A 16,040-nucleotide genomic window follows, 5' to 3' on the forward strand; every position below is an offset into this window, starting at 1 on the left:
CAGTAGCGGCAATAGGAATTCAAATGCTCAGTATGCCTCCCCAAAACCCAAAGGTGTGACTTTAAGGGGCTGCATTATACCAAATAAAACCAGTGGTCTATCCAGTTCAGTACTGTCTACACGGACTGGCAGCAGCTTTCCAGAGTTTCAGGCAGGGAATCCTTCCCCCAGCTCTACTTGGGAGATGCTATTGGGGACTGGTGCCTGCTGTGTGCATATCTGGGGCAATGGATTGGAAGAAGAGGGCAGAGACCCTCCCCTAGGCTCTCCTTCGCACAGCTGCCTTAAGGGGTTTTTTTAGAGACTGGGGGGGTGGGGGAGTTGTGTTCTTCCCCACCAAAATATGTGAACTACTCTCCTAAATTTGCACTTCTCCAAATATTTTTTTTGGGGGGGAAACAAATCCAAAAAATGTGAGCAAAAATGCAGTTAGTAACAAAAATAGCGTACACCAGTGCATTCTGTTAGAGGAAATTGCCTAAATAAATGTGTAGATTAAGAGAAATGTGGTCCAAATTATTCATGAATTTTCAGGAGGATTATTCTTTTAAAAAAAATGCAATGCAGAAAATGTGGGCAGCTGAACTGAAGACTGGGGAAATTAGAAACTGACCTTGAGAGATTTGTCTATGCCCACCTGTTCTTGATAGTATGAAGGATGGCGGGAAGCCTCTCCCCCCACTCCCACTCCCCACCAAAAGTACATCTGGACACATCTGAGAATTTTTGGGTGTACGGCTGCTTCACACCTGCAGCTGGCATGATGAACCCCCTTATTAATTGTGCGCCCCATGGCCATTGCTGACACTGCCCAAGCATCTGGGCCAGCCCTATTTGCCAAGAGGGCAATACAATAACGAGCGAGAGAAGCCAGCGGGTTTTCTGTGTGGTGCAAAGTCTGCCATTCTCTGGCCTTTCTCTCTCTCGCTCCGGCCTTATTCATCTGGGTGAAATAAGTTTCTGTGTGTGCGTGGGGGGGGGGGGGAGAGGAGATGGAAGAGGAGGGGGTTAACTTTATCAGAACCCGAGAGCCGTGAAGGCGTGAAAGAAAAAATTAGCCTAACGATGTTTCATTTACAGCGAGAGAAACGATTTGTTAGCCGGCGATTGTTTCTGAATATTATCAGAGCCTTTTTAATTGTGCTGGAACTGAAATTAGTAGAATTAGAATAAATTGCCTTCCCTTCTCCGGCAGCCTCTTTATTCACGCTCATTGTTGTCTGCTTTGTATAGATTATGGGCCCTTTGTTCTCCCAGCGTAAATATACATGCCTAGAGTCATAGAGAATGGCTGAGGTCTGGGGAAATGCACCGCATGCAACGCCCCCCCCCCCGTGCCAGCCCACTTCTCCTTTGTCGTTGAAATGTTTGCCTTTTCAGGGTGAAGGCGGGTGCTGTACCCCCAGCAGCAGCACTTGCCAGCTCCCAGGAAGGGCAGACTGACCCCTGCAATGGTGTAAGACCTCTTTTCTTTTTTAGAGGCCCCCAGAAAACAATCAACACTGGGGCAGGTGTCCATTGCATTAGCGAGGCTGTATGTATGCGCCCTGAACGAGCCCGATGTGCGGCACAGCACAACCACCTGAGAAACCTAAGATTCCATTATTATTACAGTGGTACCTCGGGTTAAGTACTTAATTCGTTCCGGAGGTCCGTTCACCCACTGAACCTGAAGCACCACTTTAGCTAATGGGGCCTCCTGCTGCCACAGCAGCACGGTTTCTGTTCTCATCCTGAAGCAAAGTTCTTAACCTAGGGCACTATTTCTGGGTTAGCAGAGTCTGTAACCTGAAGCGTATGTAACCTGAAGCGTATGTAACCCGAGGTACCCCTGTATTTACAGGGGTACTTTGGTTTACGAACTTGATCCGTTCCAGAAGTCCGTTCTTAAACAGAGGCATGCTTTCCCATAGCAGCGAGGGACTCAATTCACAAATGGAACACCCTCAACATGTTCTGCTTCCAAGACAAAGTTCACAAACCAAAACACCTACTTCCGGGTTTGCAGCGTTCTTAATCCAAGTTGTTCATAAACTAAGCTGTTCTTAAACTAAGGTATTATGATTAATAGGGTAATATTAATAATAAAAACAAGCTTCTAGTCCTTCTGGCCAAGGAGGCAACGTTCAAAAAATGTGCGCAATGCTTGTGGAAATCTTGGGATGCAGAAGGGTTGGCTAAAACCTCCAGACATTTTGGGGGTCAGGGAAGAGAAGAAGAGGGACAGAAAGAGGAGGAGGAGGAAGAAGCTGTTGAACAGACAGAGTATTGCTTTTATTGTTTCCCACCAGGGGATTTCAAGATGCAGGGTGGGCTATACATTTTTAAAAAACAATTCAATAGTGTAATCCGTACTAAATATGAAAAGCTTACGTTTTTCGGAACACATTTACTTGGACTTTACATAACTTCACTGTGGGCATCCAAATCCTAGTGGTCTTAAGCCTGTAAAATGAGCCACGGTTATGGGGGCTCCTTCCAAGAGAACCCTTTTATCTCAATTCCTGTGCCCCCCAACCCTTAATTCTTAAAAAGGACACCGTGGAGCTGGAAAAGGGCGACTAAAACGATCAAGGGTCTAGAGAGGATAAAAGGAGCCTGCTGATTCAGCATCCTGTTCTCACACTGTAGCCACCCACATGCCCATGGGAAACCCACAAGCAGGACCCGGGTTCAAGAGCATGCTCCCCTCCTGTGGTTTCCAGGAACTGGAGCTGCTGGCCTATGAAGAAAGACTGGGAGCTTTTTATACATTGAGCAAAGGGGAGGTGTGCTTTGTGGTGTGGTAAAACAGACTGAGCAAAGTTTTCTCCACCTCTCATAATATGAGAACTTAGGGCTACTGCCTAAAGTAACTGACCGGAAGGAGGTTCAATATAGACATAAGGAAGTCACATCACAATTGCCACCAAGACAGTTTTATCTACACCACAACCCTGCAAGGTAGGTTAGGCAGATGGTGGGGCAGGATGAGGGGAGCAAGTGGCTCAAGGATACCTAGGAAGCTTCACGGCAAACTGGTGTTTTGATCCTGGATCTCTCCAATCCGAGTCCAGCACTCTAATCCCTGTGCCATACTGCAATCTCACCAGCCACTACAATCATCTGAGGGCTCTGCGTTCAGGAGCAACTACAGGAGGGAAATCACTGCCACGCCTGCTTGTGGGCTTCCAGGAGGCATCTTGATGGCTGCTGTGGGAAACAGAGCCCTGCACCTTTGATCTAATCCAGTCGCCCGTGGGGAATGGTGATGGCTTCAGTGACTCGACTGTAATGCAGACAGGAGACGACTCCACATAAATGAGCTATTTTAGTGACTCTCTTTGCAGGGCTTGCAGACAGAGCTTCTCGGGCAGTAGGGATGGTACCCCAGGGAGAGCTGAACCCCAACCCACAAATTAAATACAGTGGTACCTCAGGTTAAGTACTTAATTCGTTCCAGAGGTCCGTTCTTAACCTGAAACTGTTCTTAACCTAAAGCACCACTTTAGCTTATGGGACCTCCTGCTGCTGCCGTGCCGCCGGAGCACGATTTCTGTTCTCATCCTGAAGCAAAGTTCTTAACCTGAAGCACTATTTCTGGGTTAGCGGAGTCTGTAACCTGAAGCGTATGTAACCTGAGGTACCACTGTATTAGCTATTGCACACATCCCCCCTCCCTCTTTTTCTCAAAAAAGGGAAATAAAAGCATACTACGGTGGTCTAAACCACAGAGCCTAGGGCTTGCCGATCAGAAGGTCGTAGGTTCGAATCCCTGTGACGGGGTGAGCTCCCATTGTTCAGTCTCAGCTCCTGCCCACCTAGCAGTTCGAAAGCACGTCAAAGTGCAAGTAGATTAATAGGTACCGCTCTGGCAGGAAGGTAAACGGCGTTTCCGTGTGCTGCTCTGGTTCGCCAGAAGCAGCTTAGTCATGCTGGCCACATGACCCTGAAGCTGTCTGCAGACAAATGCCGGCTCCCTCGGCCAGTAAAGCGAGATGAGCGCTGCAACCCCAGAGTTGTCCACGACTGGACCTAACGGCCAGGGGTACCTTTACCATTTTATAGTTTTTGAACATATACTTTGCTCTTGCAGAACACTGATAGCCAGAAACATGCCATCAGCTTTCCCATGCCAAGCAGTGTGGGTTAACTGAGCTAGTAGATTTTTTTTTTAAAAAAAAAAAGGCAGAAGGGAGGGGGGGAGGAAAAAAGAAAGAAAACTGAGGGGGGGGTGATGGAAGAGAAGAGAGAGAAGCCAAGGCAGCAAACAGAGCCTCATTTCTGCGGGATTGCTGGAAGCCTAGCGGAGTTATCACCTCACGCAGGCTCCCTCAGTCGGCCTGATCTGTCTATTCTTCATTAAGCAAATACGCTGAAATGGAAATGAAAACATAATAGCTATTTGATTTTCGGCGAGATATTTTGCATATTGGTTCAGTGCTGATAGTGGAATTTCATCAACTCCCTTTTTTCATGCTTTAAAACTGAATTACTGAAGGCTGGCTTTACAGAGAGAGGATGAGCCCAGAAACCCACTCACTTCCCAGATACTCCGCTTAGACGATTAACTGGGGCTCCCTCCCTCCTCTCCCTCCCCCCCCCCCCCGCCTTTTTTGATAACAAGGAAGGATTTCTCTCTCTTTTTGAAAACTACTGTAAGGAAGAACTTGCGCAAATCTGAGATGATGCGACAAAGTTTCACTGTGCAGATACTAACTGGTTCCCGCCACATCACTTCCATTAACAGATAAAAATGAAATACCAGGTGTGCACAGGTGTGTGTGTGTTGTTAAGCATGCAAGAGGCACACATGTAGCTCAGATCATGCCCTGCAAAAGCTCCAGCAAAATGCGCTCTTTATATCTCAAGGAAGAGACCATTGCTCATGGGGGTAAAGGTGCACATTTGGTGCAGGCAGGAAGGAAGACCCTGGCCAGTTCCTGGTATCTCCAGCTAAGAAGCATGTAGTCAGGTTAGTGGGAGAGACCACTTGAACTCCTGGAGAGCTGCTTCCTGCCAGAGTAGACAATACTAGGATTAGTCTGGGATTGAACTGGGCCAAATCAATGAGGCACTTCACTCAATAGACCACTACATACACATATATCCACACACACCAGAAGATCTCCTATGGATCCCAAATCCTAGTTAGGGGGTCTTCCTCCCCTCTCTCCACAAGCCCTGACAATCTTGGGTCTTTTGTATGAGATCTCCTGCTGCTATCAGCCAAGAGAGGCTCTGCTCAGCAGATCAGATATGCTGTATGAAAGTGTTAGATCTGAAATGCTGTATGAAAAACTATCCCCCACCCCAGGTTTTCTGAAATACAGGAATTCTGCAACAGACTACATGATATTCGGATCTGCATAGGCTTGCTTGGTTTAAATTTGCTGACCAATTTGTTTTGCTTTTCCCCCCCTTCCCCCAAATAACTGAAGCAATTGTGAATTACAGTTCCCTGTAACATGAAATGAAAAATTCATAGAATTCACAGAATAAAGGTCAGTAGGATAGTAGAGAACAAATGAGGTTTTTTAGGGATAACAGAAACAGGAAAGGAACTACACCAATTTAGGAAGTACAACGTGTGCTAAGCAGAAACTCCCTTTCTCGTTTCAAAATTTAACAGAAATTACCCACGTGCTTTCATGCTTTCAATGCAAAGGAAACACATTTTTACCCTAAAAGCATGTTTTGTTTTTAAAGCTAAAGCTCAAATTTTGCATTAGAGGTTACATACAGCAGTTCCGCAATAAACAGTAAGAATGTTTCCAGCTTTGTGAACGCCAGTGTCAAGTTTTTGACTTTGCCAGTCTCTTTGTAAACTCACACAAAGGAACTTTGGATCGCCAACTCTCTTTTCTTTCTCCAAAACGCGCCATGAACAGAGGGAGCGACATACTAAAATGTGTGGGCTGTCCATCAATTTGTTCAGGCTCAAGGCAGCTGAGATAATTCCCTGACAAATCCTTGAAATAGCCATTTTGAGGAGGATGTCAGGTTCATATTTAGCTCATCAGTTACCCCGTGTGTCTAATTACCACCTCTGAGAGGCAGCTGGGTCCGTGTTGGATGCTTTACAGGGCTAGCAGGCAGGGATGGGAGATAACTCACAAAGAACTTGTTGCATCTCTGCGCTGGCTGGAGGTTCCCTGCGCTCAAGGAAGAGTTCCATCATCCACACTTCAGTTTGCACCACCACTTTCCCCCAGGAAAACCTGCAGTTTAGCACTGAACCATAACAACTGACAATCATGTCTTCCACAGCCATGCTTTCTAGGAACGGGAGAAGCAGGAGTGCGGACGGACCCTTAGAAGGCATCTTCAGTGTTGTTTAGCATGGATGTAGTGCCACTTAATGCTCACGAAGTCCTCAGTTACACTCACTGATCCCATCATCCCGGGCTATTTAGCCATGGTTCAGTGGTCAGGGATGATGGGAGCTGTAGTCTAGTAACTTCAGGAGGACCACATGTTCCTCCACCTTGGATTTATACATAACCGCCCTTTGCTATAAGATTTCAGGGGAGCATGCAATATAAAAATATATAAGCAGTGACATTAAAAAAACCAAATGATGAACTTAATGCAGACTTCCCCAACCTCGGCCCTCCAGATGTTTTGAGACTACAATTCCCATCATCCCTGACCACTGGTCCTGCTAGCTAGGGGTCATGGGAGTTGTAGGCCAAAAACATCTGGAGAGCTGAGGTTGAGGAAGCCTGACTTAAACCATATGATCAAATAGGGGAAGTATTTACTGGTTGGTTGCAATATCATCAAGTAAACGATATATTTAGTATAGACAAAAGAAATCTTGGTTTTGAAAACAAAAAATCCAGATTTCAAACCGAATTGTTGTCAAAGATGTATAACTTGTTGTTAGAATGGCACACAAAAGATGAAGAAATTAAAGAAGTGATGACAAAATGGGCTATAGACTTTGGGTACAATATCCAGTATGAATCTTGGTCAAAATTGTGGAATGAAGGTTTGAATGTTTGAAATATTGTGTTAAAAAAGAAATTACACACACACACACACACAAACACACACACACACACACACACACACACACACACACAAATAAATAAATAAACTGATGACAGCAGTTAATGAGCAGCAGCAGATTTGAAGAATTTTAAAGCTTTAGATGTTTCAAAGTTCTGGGAGAATTTTTTAAAAAAGGCTTTTGCCTGGTACTGAAGAGAAGTGATCACAGGCCCCAGGAGACCCTCCCTTGGGAAGGTGCTGCACAAGGAGAAAATGCGCTCCCTTCCCATCACTGCTCTCATTGCCTCTGGTAGGGGTTCGCAGAGATAGCCTTCAGCAGATGACCTCATTGTGATTTTGGGAGCAGAAGCTCAATCAAGTCAAAAAAAGATGGGCTTGCCCAATTCTACTCAACTGAGCTCCTGGCTGAACTGCAGGCATCCTGGCTTTACCGTTCCTGTTCTTAGTCTCTAAGCTACAGCAATGCCCATTCAGGAAAGGGATGTAACCTGTCAGCTTCACAAAATGTGTTTCATTTTGGCGTCATAAGACCATGAGAAGACCCATTCTGGATCAGATTAAAGGTCCACCTAGTCTACCATCCTGTTTCCCACAGTGTCCTGATGCCCCTGGATGATCAGAGCTTTAGGGCAATAGCTTGCTCCCACAGCTGTTCCCCAGCAACCAATATTGGAGGCTTCTGGTCCTGGAGTAGTATAGCAGCCAGGTGGCTACAAGGTGATTCCCACCCCCCTCTATCCTCAGTAGTCATAGTGCCAGAATGATCTTGGGTGAGCAGGTCTCCCACTGCCTCATGGAAAGATCTTCAGTTACCAGTCATGGGAAGAGGGCTGGGATCTCCAGACACATGAAGGCCAACAAAGCAGAAGGATTAGAGGCACTGGGGTTGAAAGACCAGTGGTTCAGATCCCAATGAGTTCACTGCAACCTCTCCAGGGTGTTTTCCTGCTCATTTCCCTCACAGTCTTGTTGCAAGGTCAATGCAACAATAAAGTATTAATAGGGATTAAGCACTCCAGCTATTGCTCCATCAAGTCTGGCCTCTGTCTCTCTCTGGGTTTATCCAGATGATCTGTTAAAAGCATCCCTTTCCTGCACTGAGATTGCTCTAGCATTAATGGAGCTTACTTTTGACATGTATAGGATTGCATTGCTGTATTATAGCCGTGCAAGTCCCAATTCAAAGGCAACAGTGCAAGGTCCAGTTCATTGATCCTGGAGGGCAGGGAAAAGAGAAGAGAGCATCACCCCTTTCCACTTTAAAAGGCTGGGTGAAGCACCTTCTACCTCAAGGTGGTGTTGCAAGGTGCCAGGGGAGGTGTGTGTGTGTGGGGGGAGAGACAGATAACAAACAAAGGAATGTAAACTTTCTTGGGGAATTGCTTGCAGAAAGCTTTTGTGGTAGTTAGACTATGTATGAACTTTATTAAGCATTATTTCTGATTTGTTTCCAGGGTGGTTCTGTTATAATTTCGTTCTGATTTGCTTGTGGGGCATATACAAGTCTCCCTGTTCATTATTTGTTCATCCGATACTTTTCCATACACTTCTCCATCACTCTCTCAACTGCAAAAAGCCAGTGCTTTTGTCCTGTTTTTCAAGTTGATTTGTTGTGCTAGTGTGAAAGAGCACATTGCTCCTCTTTAATTGCACAAAGCTAAATTTCCAGTATGCACTTGAATCCCTCCTATAGGGATTCAATAGGGAAAATAAGAACATATGAAGAGATCTGCTGGATCAGGCGAATGGCCCACCTAGCGCAGCATCCTGTTCTCAGGGGCAAATATGATGCCTGCGGGAAACTTGCAAGCAGGACCCAAGCAGAAGAGCACCTTTCCCTTCTGCAGTTTCCAGCCACTGATACAGTATTCAGAACCCTGGAAGCACCCAAAGTGTCAAAGTCAGAGACAGACACGCAATGTGAAAGGGAGAGAGGGACTGCTTAGCTTACAGCACCTGTGTGGGTCACAGCTTTGCGGTCTGAGCAGGGGCAGCCACATGGTGGGGGGCGGGCAAGAGAAAGCTGCGGGGCTCATCTTTCATGACAGTGCAGACACCATCAACAGGTGCCCACCACATGTGTGACCAAATCCCAAATAGTGCTTCCATATTACAACAGCCCTGCTTTCTGAGGAAAGCACAGCATAGCCCCCAGGACCAGCATTACCATGTCAGATGCTAGGGAAATGTGATATTCCTGCAACAGAAGTACTCCTTTGAGATACACATCTGGACCCCATGCAATAAATAAACAGCAACAACCCCTTGTTGTGCTATAAACTGACCATCTGGCAAGGATATTCAGCTGATATTTTAACTCAACATGTGACAGTGAATGCACCAAGTCTGCCTTCGCCTTCTCCCCCCCCCCCCATGCCAAATTAAGCTCCTAGGTGTTACTGTACTCTACTCCACACACCCCAAGATATTCAATAAAATAAAGTACCATCCAATGAACAATGGCACCACATGGATAAAACACTGCTAGAGGAACGGCATGTGAAACATTTGCTTCAGGAAGCAGAGAGACATGGGTCAGCAGAAATCACCATTAGATGAGTAATTATTTGATCATTGCACTCAAATTAAACTTCTTTCAGCGTCTGAACAATAAACCTTTTCTTGATCCTTCTCATTTATCCAGTAAATTAAAAAAAAACCAACTATATCTATATATAGAGAAGTCCGTCCCCCCCACAAGCCTTCCAAGAGAGAGACCCTGGACTATCCGAAAGTAGGCATGTAGACAAGAGCTTAGCGATAAGAAGCTGCGATAACAGCTAGAAAATAGCAACAGATTCAAACTTTCCCACCAGCCTGGAGATCAGGGGAGGCAGGGATTCGGCAGCACAACTGACAGTTTCTCTGTTCCATCTCCCTCCCTTCCACATACCCATCAAACCCACAGAGGGAGGGAGGGAGGGGAGCCGGAGAGACAGAGAAGAGGAACAGGCTCCCTATCTGGAGAAGTGGGATACACCTGGTCCTGTGGATCAGTTTGTGTGTGAGAGAGGGACTTGCAAGAAAGGAAGGAAGCGAGGTGGGGTAGTTGCAAAATTTCCCTTAAAGGTACATTCCCTTTAAAGGTACATTCACTCCTGCAACTATTCCTGCTTTTGTAATGATGTCTTCCTCCAAGAGAACCTGCAGCTCTCTGGCAGGGGAACATAGCGAGGACAAACAGCTCTGCAGCAGCAAAGATAGCAGGATAGGATAGATACACCCACCCATAGGAGATAATACAAAAATCTCTGGGGAGGAGGCTTGTTCCCCCTGCAGTCAACTGAGGTCATTCCCATCAGACAATAGAAAAGGGTTCTCAACAGGCAGGATGCTTTACACACAGAGAGGGAGAGGCACACTTTGAAACCCAGGAGGAGAACACAAGGCAGACAAGAGACCTCAGTGTGGTCTACAATCTGGATCCAAATCTCTGCTCGGCCAAGTGATTTACAATGCGTGGCCTTGGGCTGGTCTTTTTCTCCCTCTGTCTGGCAAGCCGGTAAAAGACTACCAGGTATTAAAGAAACACAGGTTCCAAAACATGCTCAGCCAAGCAGCTCCCTGGGCTGCCTTGGGCACGGCACCACCTCAGCCTGTCCTACCTCACAGGGTTGTTATGAGGATAAAATGTGTAGATAGATAGATAGATAGATGATTGATAGATAGATAGATAGAGATAGATAGATAGACAGATATAGTTGGCTGCCCTTAGAATACTAGTGTTGGCTCCTTAGAATACTAGCGGGATACAAATGCGATTTCAACACACCCAATTCAGTTCTTCATCTGTGAAATGTGAATATTAATACCTAAATTCTCAGGGCTTTTGTGAGGATGAATTGCATATCTGTGTAAATAATAAAGCCCTTAGACATGATCTATAATAAGGGGGTGGGGTGGAAAAAATCCCAGCACCTATTGCTTTAACGTTTTCTCATTATAACTTTTCCACAGTCACTGCTATTTCTGCCAGCAGCTTTTGATCTGGTTTCAGCTGCAGAGAACATAGGAAGCTGCCTCATACAGAGTCAAACCACTGCTCCATCTAGCTGACTGTTGTCTACAGTTACTGGCAGTGGCCCTCCAGGGTTTCAGGTTGGTGCTTCCCCCAGCCCTAATTGGAGATGGCATGGGAAGATGGATGCTCTTCCCCTAAGGATGCTAGTCATCCCCTGTGGGGCGCATGAGTTCACTGTGCAATTCCTGAGACAGATTGGGCCAGGTTTGTTTGACCAGAGGAAAGCGAAACTGGAGATCAAGGAGATGTAGCAACTGCCCTATGAGGAAAGGTTGCAGCATTTGGGGCTGTTTAGAGAAAAGGCGAGTAAGTGGGGGAGAATGAGAGGTGTTTACAAAATTATGCAGGACCTGGAGAAAGTGGGTAGAGGAAGGGTTTTCTCCCCCTCTCGTAGCACTAGAACTTGTAGGCATCCAGTGAAGCTGAATGTTGGAAGATTCAGGACAGACAGAAGAAAGTACTTCTTCATGCAGAACACAGTTAAACTATGGAACTCACTCCTGCAGGAAGCAGTGATGGTCACCAACTTGGATGACTTTCAAAGACGACTGGACAAATTCATGGAGGAGAGGAATAGCAATGCAGTCTGGAAGATGGGGACAAGTTCTCTCTTCATTCTGTACCCATTTAAGGCATGGGGTGGGGGTATAGGGCTTTTAAATCTGGTTCTAGACCAAGTGTTTGGTTGCATGAACATGACAGGGACAGGTTAAAGTGAGGAAAAGCACTGATAAAAAACATTATTCACTAGAGCTCTTCCTGACCTATACCAATGTCTCCTACAGGTGGCAGATACTACATCTGAATGCTCTTCCATGCAATAATTTCTGAAATATAGAAACAAGAAATATTGCTCTAAAACATTTCCTCACCCCACCCAATTGAATGGTTTTAAACACAAACACAATCAAATTAGTACCCCACTCCCACCATAGTATGGTCCAGAAAGGTCTCATGTTATGTGGATTTTGCTCAATGGACAGCTCTGCTCTAAGCTTCTGGGGTATTGAAATGGTGGGTTCGAGTGTACCTTTCGAAAAAATCTGCAACCTCATCAACATCTGGACTCGAGCTAGGTCGATAAAAAGTCCCTTAATGAGGAACACACATAGCCACGGACACAGCATCTTGCTCCACGCTTGACTGAAAGTTCCAGAAAAACACGCTGAGCTGTCAACCAACCAAAGCCCCATCGTCAGGCTAAATCCCATTCAGACCAAAGGGGAGGTACAGAAGGCTTCCCCAACCTGAGGCTATCTCAATGTTTTGGATAGCAACTCCTCTCAGCCCCAGCCAGCATGACCATGCTCCCAGGCTGACCGAGGCTGATGGGAGTTGTTGTCTGAGAAGATATCAGGCGGGCACCAAGTTGGACTTCAGGATCTCACCTCAAAGCTACCTCATGCTCCATGTGTTCATATGGACGAGGCCTCTCCACACAGAGGAGACATGTGCCCAAGGAAAGCTATACAGACAAGCTCCTATCTGCATAAGGGGAAGATGGGTGAGCGAGCAGATAGCGGTGGATACCACCAAAGAGGATGTTGGGCAGATAAAAGCAAAAGAAGAGCCCGCAGCCAGACGCAAGCCACAGATAGAAGGCCCACAAAGATGCCAAAATTGTTAATCAGAAACCTACTGCCCATAGTGGGTTTCCTTTCCCTCTGGAGCCTAAGAAGTTGGTATGTACAAGGAGAACAAAATATTTTCCCCTCTATGACTAGGAATGATGGGGTCACTCAATGACATTGGCTGGTTTTAAACTCAGAACCGTAAGTGTGTAGTAAGTTCTTCCCTAGGTAATTCATTTATGAAACTCACCTTTCCTCCCCCCCAACTTCCTAACATAAAGATGGCAATGCCAGTCTATCTTACAAGGTTGTTCTTAAGTATTTCTAGGATACATGAAGCACCTTGAGTATTCACCAAGCACATTGTATCAGTGCTAAATATTGCCAGTTGTTTATTAATGTATTGTTCATTGTTTATATCCCATCCCTCATCTGCAGACTGCCCAGTGCAGATCAAAATAAGAAATGGAACAACCAATTAAAAACAATTCCCAAAGTCCACCATTAACTATATTCTGTGGTCCAAGCATATTATCCATCAAAGGCCTGACTACATACATACATACATACATACTGCATGGTTTCAGCTGGCACATAAAAACTAGGTAAAGTTGGTGATGCGGATTTATGTACTGTATGTATTCTACAACATGCCATTGATGCAATCATAATGCATTAATGGTGGTGAAGATTTTGCTGGACTGTACACATATCATTCTGCTTTATTAGCTGTTCTGTGATGCTTCCCTAATGTTATTCTATTATTGCCAGCTAGACTAGAGAGCGCAAGAAAAGCAGGGCCAAAAAATAACAACCCTGGAACGTTTGGGGTATGAAAAGTTACAGGATTTCAGCAGGAATTGATGAGACACCCACTGATTGCAAACAAAGCGGTATGTCCGCTCCAATACAATCACGAGCGCAAATAACCCCAAACAAACTACAGTTCTTGGGATTTGTTTTAGGTGGGTGAAATGTGCTTTAAATATATGGTGCGTATGCCGCCAGAGAGACCCCATATCATATCGCAATCAGCCCAGCACCAGACTCAAAAGCCTCAGTCTGGGCTGGTTTCTACTACTCTCTTTCTCCAGCCCTCCCCTGACAACTTAAAAACTTGTCCAAAGATAAGTTTAATATCAGTCTGGTGTGAGCAGCTGATAAGTGTGCAGGCAACGCCCAGCAGCAAAGAGGAACCTCTCTCTTTCTCTAAATGAGGAGTCCTTCTCCATTTTGCTCCAAGATGATAAACTGAGCCTGACCTTCCACTTCAGTCTCCATAGTAACACAGGTGCCCCCTCTGAACGTTCTGCCCTCCACACGCTCCCAGTGATTAAAAATGCTAAGAACTGGGGAGGGAAGAGGCGGAGGTCCAATAATTTTACTATTTCTCACCCTGCTCTGCTTCAGAGCTCTTTGCCTAATTTAAAAACACGACGATTCAGCCAGGAAGTGTGGTTGATAGAGGTCTCTCAGATTCTTTCTACCTCCTCGAGACATATAAGGTCCAGACTGCACAAAGGCCACATTCATGTCATACACTGAAAGCTCTATGGCACTTTAAACAGTCATGGCTGCCTCCAAATAATTATAAGAGAACTGTAGTTTGTTAAGGTTGCCAAGAGTTGTTAGGAGACCTCTAATCCACTCCCACAGCTACAATTCCCAGAGTTTCTGGTAAGAGGTATTGCTAAACTGCACAGCAAATTGTAGCAGTCACTCCCTGGGAAACTGGGCTTATTTGTGGGGTGGGGAGAAGGAAGCATCTGATAATTGCCAGGGTCCTTTGGGGAAAAGCCATGACAACTAAGAGTTTGCAGTGTACATAAGTCCACATTCTGAACAGCTTGCACTGCTTTGAAAGCAACAGCCAATAAATATCCTCTACAATCATTCAAAGTGGACTTTTTCTCCCTCTCGTAACATGAGAACAAATGAAGATGAATGATGCAAGTTTCAGGGAGGAGGTAGAAATGATGAATTTGTCACACAACACATAGTTAAAATGTGACCATTCGTTACCACAAGATGGCCACCAACCTGGATGGCTTTAAAAGGGATATTAGACAAAGTAATGGACTCAGGTCCCCAGAACCTCAAGGATCACTCCTCCCCATATGAACTAACCTAGACCCTGCAATCGTCAGAGAGGCCCTTCTCCATGTGCCCCCAATATGATGGGTGGCAAAACAAGAACCGGCCTTTTTAGCAGTGGCTCCCAGTTTGTGGAATGCTTTCCCCAGGGAGGTTCACCTGGCACCATTATTACATATCATTAGGTGCCAGGCAAAAACATTTATTTTCTGCCAGCCCTTTAAAAAATATAAATGAGTTTTAGATTTTTCTCTGTTTTGCTTTATGCTAATTTTAATGTATGTGTGTCTTTTATTGTATGTTGCTTTGAGTTACTTTTTGAAAAGTGACTAATAATAATAATAATGATAATAATAATAATAATAGAGAAGGCTACCCCTGACTACTAAGTCACGACAGCAGTGGTGCCTGCCTCTGAATACCAGTTGACAAGGAGGAAGAGCAAGAGAGGGTTATAGCTTTCAGGCCCTGCTTGTGAGCTTCCCAGAGGCATGCGACTGGCCAGTGCAGGAAACAGGATGCTGAACTAGATAGGACTTTGGTCTGATCCAGCAGAGCTGTTCTTAAGAAGCATCAGGAAAACGCTCCATGGCTCACTTTGTTCACACAAACAGTGCCACAAAAAAACTAATTCTCCATGGCACAATACTGAGACTATATAGATAGAAGGATCGGTCAATTTCGACTCATGCAGTTTCTCATTGTCCCAATGTTAAATTTTGTCCTCCACATTTCTGCAGCAATTTGCATTTAAGAAACAAAACCAAACAGGAAATCCTCACAAAAATTCATCAGCATTTTTGTGCAAATTTCTCCAAATAAGTACAGTTTTTTAATGTACTTTTGACTAAAGCATGTATCCTTGCAAGCAATATCTCCTAATAGAATGCATTTTGTAGATAGTTTTCACTAAATAAAACCATTACGCTAAAGAACCACTACACTAGTGTTACGAGTTTCTGACAAGGGCCGGGGAGATCAGGCTCAAATGCCCAATTGGTCATGGGCCAGGGGATTTTGCCTTTTAAAATCATAACTGTGTCTTTTTTTAAAAAAAAGTATTTTTTTCAAAAAAGAGTGATATGAGCCAAAATTCATAACAGCTGACAAGATGTAAACGGGACAATTTAAAAACTCATTTTTTTGCCTATACCTGGTCACATCCACAACATTGTATCCTGGTAAGCCTGTGCTGATGCAGCATACAGGAACCCACCCCCACAAAATAAAGTGGGGCAGAAGGCCCTTTGGGCGCTAGCACTAATTAATGACATTTATTCTCAGCTGAACATATCCAAGAAGGAAGGCGAGAAAGCCAGTGGAATGCTCAAAAGGCGTTTTTGAAGACACCCTTCACA

The 16,040-nt window shown here is 45.1% G+C and overlaps 1 protein-coding gene across 5 annotated transcripts in view; it reads right to left on the reverse strand.

The window, feature by feature from the left end:
- The window catches only part of ZFPM1 (zinc finger protein, FOG family member 1), a 112,646-nt gene that overhangs the window by 58,133 nt on the left and 38,473 nt on the right, over positions 1-16,040 (reverse strand). The window lies entirely within an intron of this gene.

Source organism: Podarcis liolepis (genome assembly GCF_965112155.1).
Source record: "Podarcis liolepis genome assembly, chromosome: 7".
Taxonomy (NCBI): Eukaryota; Metazoa; Chordata; class Lepidosauria; order Squamata; family Lacertidae; genus Podarcis; species Podarcis liolepis.